The sequence below is a fragment of the Parasteatoda tepidariorum genome, chromosome 10 (assembly GCF_043381705.1).
Source record: "Parasteatoda tepidariorum isolate YZ-2023 chromosome 10, CAS_Ptep_4.0, whole genome shotgun sequence".
NCBI classification, from domain to species: Eukaryota; Metazoa; Arthropoda; class Arachnida; order Araneae; family Theridiidae; genus Parasteatoda; species Parasteatoda tepidariorum.
Window position 1 is genome coordinate 44495089 of NC_092213.1, and position 9320 is coordinate 44504408.

At 28.8% G+C, this 9320-nt stretch overlaps 1 long non-coding RNA gene across 1 annotated transcript in view; it reads left to right on the top strand.

Annotated features, from left to right (window-relative positions):
- LOC139426648 (uncharacterized) overlaps nucleotides 1-4657 on the top strand; it is a 177194-nt gene extending 172537 nt beyond the window's left edge. The window contains exon 3 of the long non-coding RNA XR_011637880.1: nucleotides 3204-4657. This is a non-coding gene — a long non-coding RNA (uncharacterized lncRNA). The remainder of the gene's footprint in view (nucleotides 1-3203) is intronic.
- The last annotated feature ends 4663 nt before the right edge of the window (nucleotides 4658-9320 follow it).

The following is a 9320-nucleotide window of genomic DNA, read 5'->3' on the forward strand; positions in this document are numbered from 1 at the left end:
CCTCCAAATTTATAAATGCTTAGAATATGAAACCCTAAAAAAATTTTCAAAGAAAAAGATAGATACATATTTTTCTGATGTACAAGCATTGAAAAAATATATTTGTTAAGATTTATGAATCCAGACGAAGTAGCGTAAAAGAGAAATATATTCTTGATATTCTATTCCTTCTATTCCTAAAGTCCATTAATCACGATATTTAATTCATACAATGTGCTTAAGACGGCCAAGCATGAAGGCTTTAAGCAGAATCAAGAGAAATGAAAATATATTCTCCATCAAAATTCTCTGTAATTCTTCAGCTCCGGATCAAAGTTCGCTTACAAAGCAGATATAAAATATCTCACTCAATAAAATAAAGAAACATAAAACAGCAAAAAGAGCGTTTGTAATGTTTCGGAAAGAGCGTCAAATCACGATAATATGTTCTTTCTGAAATTGGAAGCGTGTGCTTGAAATACATAACGGTTCTAAGATTTCGAAGCTTAGTCACGTGATGTTGCTATACTCGCGGCATCGGCGATTAAATGGATGCACGTATAGCAAGTTAAATGCATTCCAAGGGATAAAGACAGGGAGTTTAAGATATATCTCTCATTTCACAAAATGTTTTGGCGTAAGCATATATATTTTGATTCTTTTCATGCAATAGACTTCAGAAAGCGACTCAATGGAAGGTTTAAAAATAGAAAGTGGCTTAAGCAAAAATGTCGCTGGAGCTTTAAAAACGTGATGGTTTGAGGAATTCGAGACGAAAAGCTTAAGCGCAGATATGTATTTAAAACAAGACAGCTTGGTGTGTTTGTTGCGTAGCACTCCGTGATGTATTTTAAGGAGACAAAATATTTTAAAGCACGTATTTAATGCTTCTAAATGGGGAACAATGAACTTATTTATTTACAAATTTGAATTTATTCGTATGTGAGTGATTATTATATTGGAGAATTAATGTTGGAAAATTTATCCAATTGATCCCTTTTTAATTCGAAAAGAGGTAGTGGAAACTTAATTATATCATCTATCTTGATGTGATCGTTCAATTTTTCTTTGAACCAATGCGGTAAAACAAGCTATTTTATCAGTTATTAAAATTTTTGTTTTTTTCATTACCATTGCCAATAGGAAGATAGAGTCGGCCCCTTTTCAGAAGAAACTCTCAGCCTTAGATCATTACTTGGCCTTCTTTAAAATTTTAGACCATTCTTTTCCATTGGTCGTCTTTTTTGTGATTGGTAATTTTTAGTACTTTCAGTTTCTTTACCATTTTTTTTCTTTCCATTTAAATCTATCTTCACCGTTCTGATTTTGCGTCGAATAATTTTATGACATTTATTTCCGAGTCCATTCTTAGGGAACGTCCGAACTATGGGATTCTTTTTATTCTTATATTTGCATCAATGTCTGGTCTACATATTTACCATAAATTTCTTTACTTGCTTTAATCCTCCAATCTAATAAAATAAATCAGGGGATCAAATCATATAATTTCTTTAAATCAATCATCTATATATTATTATAGATTGGCCAATATTATATTTAATTAAAGTTAGTTACGTACAAATTAAAATATGCACAGAAAATTGTGCTTTAAATTAATGTATTACATTAATTTTTTTCCATAAAAGTGCTCTGAAAAACTATCTATATGAAGTTACAAATCACATTTTTTAAATAGGAACAACAATTGGATATTCTATAAATAAACTAAAATTAAAATCAAAACGGGGGCCATGTATATCTGATCCACGGCTGTAAATTAAGCATAATTTTTTTTAACATAACAGTCTTGACTATATCACACCAACAATTTCGTAAATCAGAAAAGATAACTTATAAGCAATTACATAGAATAATGATCCCATTTTAATCAATTATTCCAATTCTATAGCATAAGCCATTGCTTTCAGTTGACGCCGGTTCATTACTATAAACAAATACTTTATAAGATTTATGAGATCATTTAACAAATTTTTATACTCAAATCCACTAATTAATATCCTTGCAACCAAAGCGATTTTAAAAAATTTTAACAAAAAATTTTAACAAGGACAAAAAAATTTTAAAAATTTTAAAAAATCCAGAAAATAAAAGATATAATATTTAAATCAGCTCACACAATTATATCGGCAAAAAAGAGTGCTTTCTAATATTGCACTTATTGTTTTTCTTAACTGTCTTCGGGTTTTTTTGTTTTTTTTATTTATTATGCTANACTAGTTATGTATATATACACCGAAGAGCCATTACATTATGACCACCCTCCATCTATAACAATGGGCTAGCCACAGGTTTTCATGGTTTCTCACCCAAGAACAATGTTTTCATGAGGCACATTAGAACCCATAATCCTCATAGGACACTCTCTGACGTCTGTAAGCTACTTGAACACAGTTGCACACCAGGTTCACCCTTTCCTGACAACAGTTTTTCCTGCGGGGGAAGGTGTTTACCAACAGGATAATGCACCACGTCATAAGGGTCGAATCGTCATGGATTGATTCGAGGAACATTCCAGTGACTTTCAAGTCATGTCTTGGCCCCAAATTCATCTGACCTTAATCCAATAGAGCATTTGTGGTCCTACTTGGAAAACCAAATTCGTGCTGCCGCGCTCTCGCAATGTGAGGGAATTGCAGGACCAGTTGGTGAGAGCTTGATACCTCAGATTACCTATCAACATCTTGGTGAATCAATGCCACGGCGGGTGCTAGCAGTTTTGAGGGCTAAAGGTGGTCCTACATGTTAATAGCAGGTTAGTCATAATGTAATGGCTCTTCGGTGTGTGTGTATATATATATATATATATATATACACCGAAGAGCCTGGAACTAATCTGCATTAATATATATATATATATTAACCAAAAACTCTGACTGTATTAATTCCTGGTTTTTGTAAGTTCTTCAATTATTAATCAAAAGCTGACACAATCTGTTCCAGTCGAAAACTTTAACAATCAAATAATTGCAGTATCGTTTAAAAAAAACAGCGCGAAACTCAAAGTTATAATTACTAAAAATGTAAAATGCGTTTAATCAACAAAAACAAGAACTGAAACTCTTTAAACTTTACTTTGAATAACTTATTTTTCTCTACGGCTATAAATTTCCGAGATGAACTTTTTCTTTCTTTTTTTGAATGAAATTGACTTTTGAGTTTAGTACTCTTAGCAATTTTTACTTAAAAGTTTCTCTCGTTTCTAGATGAGAATAAATTAGCACTAAAAAAGGCTGGCAAGTAAGAAAGAACTTTCGAAGAACTTTTGGAAGTTGGAAAATTCCAGTGTTTTCTTGACTCGCACTTGAGAAATAAAATTTTAATGAGATTTCAGATTGTTAGACGTCATTTTTTGACCCTCTCTGGAATTAATGAATGTAGATTTTAAGAAATGAGACTCTGACGTGGTTTTTAAATTATTTGATCTGGAACTAATCTGCATTAATTAGGAAGAATTGAATCTAAGGCTGGAAATTTCATATTATTACGATTCCAAGGAAAGGAATGCATGTAATTTATTTTATTTGCTCGGTCCTTGTAAATACTACAAATTAAATATTCAAGTCCGGTATTAAAAATAATCAATAAGCTGACTTTGAATTAAAAAGATAAAATAAGATTGTGTTATAACCAAATATTCAATGGAAAATAATCCGGAAATTCTGAATAATTTTATTTATACAATGCAAATACGCTATTTTATAATTTATAAACCTTAACTAAACAATTTATAATCAAATATGTTGTTCTTTCTTCCGTATTTGTACAAAATACCAGAGAGAAAATGCCAACATCTCGTGTTATGCAGTCTAATTTGTGTAAAGCAAATTTATGTGTATGTAATGTTTTGTTATCTAATGAATGTCTGCATGCAACATAAGTTTGAATGAATGCTTATATGTATACCTGTAATGTATATACTTAGTGAATGTTCACCTAGACACTTTAACTTTTATGGATCATTATCTCAATAACAAAAGGAAATAATCCGTTTTTCTTTCTTAAACCCTTTGACCCCGATGGGACATCTGTGTCCTTTTTAAGTATTTCTTCCAGACGTTCGAATCACAAGCGAAAACATATTTTGGTATGTTTTTAATGAAAAACAGTCTAATAGTTGTTTAAAAACTGCTAGATTATTGCAATTATATTAGTTTTAAAATTTAAAATCCAAAAATATGTAGTTAGGATAACTTTTTTTAATTCATATTCAAAATTGTCTGAAAGTTAATCGTTGTGAAAGATCTTACCTTTAACGAAGAAAAAGACATTGGTGTTTCATGCTGTATTTCATAACTATAAATTATTAAAATGCTAAGTATAATATTTTTCACTTGTTTTGACATAAATTAATGCAAATTTATGAAAAACAGCCGTAAAAATATGCTTAATAAAAATTCTGTGTCAAAGGGTAAACTTTCAATTTGATATTTGTTCTCTTTTAAACTTAAGAGCACGTCTGTATACCTAAAGCAGCAACAAAGTTGTCTTTAAAAAAATAATAATTTAGGGAATAACAAGAAATTCTAAACAATTTTGTTTATATAATGCCATTAGCTTGATTTATATTTCTTAAATTTTAAATCAAATATAATCATCGAATATGTAATTGTTTCTAAGTTACTCATATAAAATATCTAAAGTGAAATGTAATGCTGTCTAATTCTTACAAAGCAAATTTATACGTATGTATGTTAAAAATTAAATTTACGTGCGTAATGTAATGTAATGTATGTAAAGTAATGTATGTAATGTAATGCATGTAATGTAATGTATGTAATGTAATGTATGTAATGTAATGTATGTAATGTAATGAATGTAATGTAATGTATGTAATGTAATGTATGTAATGTAATGTATGTAATGTATGTAATGTAATGTATGTATTGTAATGTATGTAATGTAATGTATGTAATGTAATGTATGTAATGTAATGTATGTAATGTAATGTGTGTAATGTAATGTATGTAATGTAATGTATGTAATGTAATGTTATGTATATTTAATATCTCAACGGCATATTCATAAGTTATTATTCCCAAGATAATCTTAAAGTTTTTAAACTGTTAAAATAAGAAAATAAAACCATTACCAAACTGAATTGCCAACTTAGCTAAATTCTTATTGGGCAAAAATTATATAAAATGCATTAAACGCTTATGGAAGTAATAATTTCCTTATAATGACTCTCGTATAATATTAACGCTCTATATTTAAACTTGGAGTTACTAAAAATGTTGAAAATAGAATTGTCGATATTACTTAAGACATAGTTCACTGAAAACCCTTAATGAACGATCTTATTCGTCCAATCTTACTCGTCATTAATGAAAGGAAGACAAAGGTACTGAAGCAGACAATTAATGGAACATGTACTAGTTATAATTATAATTGTCCATATTAGCAATATATTTAAGGAATTTTTAAAATAATCTAATCACTCCACGCTTAAGTGTTCCAAACATTAGTAAAACTAAAAAAGTTGAAATAAACTAAATTTTTTTAAGACGAAGCTCATTGAAAACACAAAATTAAATACGTTACTCAAATTATTAGAGATGAGCAAATTATTGAAACAGATGTCTAATTTAACATTTACTATATATAATAACAAATTTCTCAAATTGGAAATAGCATTAAAAACATTTTACTCATTACAACTAAAACTATTGGAAATATTGAAACCAAATATTGAAATCAAGGAAAAATTCACTGAAAACACAAAATACAATATTTTATTAAATTTATTAACGAAATTAAAAATAGTTGAAAGAGATGAATAACGTAACATTTATTATCTATAATACGAGTTTCTAATATTAGGAAAAGAATATTTAAACAATATAAACATTCTGCGATTAGAATTACTATGAAATATTGGAACTAAAACTGTCGAGATCAACTAACCATTTCTTAAAGTAAAGGTCACTGAAAATAGAAAAGAACACTAAGCTTCATTAGTAACTGAGACTTCAAACATCCGGTTTTAAGCCTTAAGTGAAGAATTTATCTATTTCTTATCAAAAAAGATTTTCTGGAAATAATCCTCTCTTCTTAGACATTTTCTTCAATCAATATATAAATCACAGAAACTTAATCTATACTGTGCTGCACTAAGCACTAATTTCAAACTTTTATTAGATTGAGATAACATTTCAATGTTTCAAACTGGGAAGAAAATAAAAAACTTTTCTATAACTTCTATATAAATTAAGTGTTAAAAATTTTAAGTGTCTTAAGTATTTTCAAAATTAAAAAGTAAATTTAAAATAATAAGACGTGGAGAACACAAATAAGACTACAGATCAATATATCTGTCACAAATGCGGATTAGTTCTATCAGAAAGTCCTCTACGTAGGTTTGTAATAATACTTGTTCCAGGAGTTTCATTGTCTTCAGTGCTAGGTTCAAAATTGCGAGGCTAAAGAGTTTAATATTTGTAATCGTGAATTCAGAATTGGATCGACTTTTCAATGCCAGTTATAAAATAAAATAAAATAAAACAGATCTGTCAGACAGTTCAAGTAATTAATAAGAGCTGGAAATTAAAAATAATAAAGCGGAGAACATAAAGTACAGTTGCATTAGATCTGTAACAATTCTCGAGTGAGTGATGAGATCATGAATGTAACATGGTCCAGACTACAAAGAAATGTTTCACTATTAAAAATGATTAAGCTTATTTAATTAGTTATTACAATGCTGAGCCCCCTGCTCGCTTCACTAACCAACCTCAAAGGTCACTACTGTAATTTCCTTTGGCTTTGTTTTCTGATACTAAACAAGTTGTCACAGTTACATAAAAAATATTTAGGGACCACATCCCAAAATATTTTATGGTATTAATACACACATGATTTCTCAAATTGAATCTATTGAAATAAAGTTTAAATCTAATTATTTTAATTAGTTATTATAATGCTCAGTCTCCTTCTCCCTTCACTAATCAACCTCAATGATTACTACTGTAATTTTTTTTTCTGGTTTTGTTTTCTGATACTAAACAAGTTGTCACAGCTACATAAAAAATATTTAGGGACTACATCCTAAAATATTTTATGGTAGTAATACACACATGATTTCTCAAATTGAATCTATTGAAATAAAATTTTAATCTAATCATTTTAATTAGTCATTATAATGCTCAGTCTCCTGCTCGCTTCACTATAAACCAACCTCAATGGTTACTACTGTATTTTTTTTAGGTTTTGTTTTCTGATACTTAACAAGTTGTCACAGCTACATAAAAAATATTTAGAGAACACATCCCAAAATATTTTATGATATTAGTACACACATGATTTCTCAAATTGAATCTATTGAAATAAAGTTTAAATCTAGTCATTATAATTCTCAGTCTCCTGCTCGCTTCACTATAAACCAACCTCAATGGTTACTACTGTAATTTTTTTAGGTTTTGTTTTCTGATACTTAACAAGTTGTCACAGCTACATAAAAAATATTTAGAGTACACATCCCAAAATATTTTATAGTATTAATACACACATGATTTCTCAAATTGAATCTATTGAAATAAAGTTTAAATCCAGACATTTTAATTAGTCATTATAATGCTCAGTCTCCTGCTCGCTTCACTATAAACCAACCTCAATGGTTACTACTGTAATTTTTTTTGGTTTTGTTTTCTGATACTTAACAAGCTGTCACAGCTACATAAAAAATATATGGAGAACACGTCCCAAAATATTTTATGATATTAATACGCACATGATTTCTCAAATTAAATCTATTGAAATAAAGTTTAAATCTAGTCATTTTAATTAGTTATTATAATGCTCGATCTCCTGCTCGCTTCACTATTCAACCTCAATGGTTACTACTGTAATTTTGTTTTGGTTTTGCTTTCTGATACTGAACAAGTTGTCACAACTACTTAAACAATATTTAGGGAGCACATCCCAAAATATTTTATGGTATTAATACACTCATCATTTCTCGAATTGAAACAATCGAAAAAAAGTTTAAACCTAATCATTTTATTCGATTACCATAACAACTTCATAAGCAATTAAGTTTGTTTTCAAACTTATGTTTAATTTTTGTTTAATTTACTCGTTAAATGTTTCTCACACAATAGATTAATTATTAATAGTGAGAAAAATTAATTTTTAGGGATGTTTCAGAAATTTGTACTCATTATTTTAATTTCACATACCGACTGAATGCTGTGTTGTATCAACACTGGAAAAATGTGGCGTAATATCTCTTGGATCATGATGTAGAAAAATCCAAACACTTTTTAGCGAGTTAATATCAAACCAAGCATTCATATGAGATGTAAAAAGTGCAATTTAAATCCAAACTTTTAAAATTTCATACTCTTACACTAAGCTCTCAGGCATTTACACAGTGAGAGAATTATTTTCAATTTGGAAAATACCAACCTTGGCTCATTTAAGTGTCAAACATTCGGAAAACGCCAAGTAGAATATAATCAGTAGTTCGCTGTAGAATCAAAAATGAGCTGACGAGAACATTGTTTTTGCTTTCAACGTTCATATTCATCAAAAACAACTCAAATTCGCTTTTAACTATGTATGCATGTCTTTAGTTGTAAAATAAGAATAATTATATTTTACTTTTAAATCTTTAGGAACTATAATAAATCCTTTTATAACGTATAGTTTCAATCTGCATCTGTTCTGTTAAATTAGTTCAAATTTGTCTAAGTATTCTCTTTTTGCACTATAAAAATTTTCTTGTATCTTAACACTAAAAATGGTGTCATCTACTTTACACCAAAATGGTGCTATTTTTTTAAGTGTTCCAATACACCAAGAATTTTCTTTTAGCCTACATGGTGTAAAATGTCAGCCACCATTCCTTTCTATTGAGTTATTTCAGTTTGCTTCTTTTCTGTTAAACCTAGTTCAAATTTGTCTAAGTCTTCTCCTTTTGCATTATAAAAATTTTGCATTATAAAAACACTAAAAATGGTGTCATCTACTTTACACCAAAATGGTGCTATTTTTTTAAGTGTTCCAATACACCAAGAATTTTCTTTTAGCCTACATGGTGTAAAATGTCAGCCACCATTCCTTTCTATTGAGTTATTTCAGTTTGCTTCTTTTCTGTTAAACCTAGTTCAAATTTGTCTAAGTATTCTCCTTTTGCATTATAAAAATTTTCTTGTATCTTAACACTAAAAATGGTGTCATCTACTTTACACCAAAATGGTGCTATTTTTTTAAGTGTTCCAATACACCAAGAATTTTCTTTTAGCCTACATGGTGTAAAATGTCAGCCACCATTCCTTTCTATTGAGTTATTTCAGTTTGCTTCTTTTCTGTTAAACCTAGTT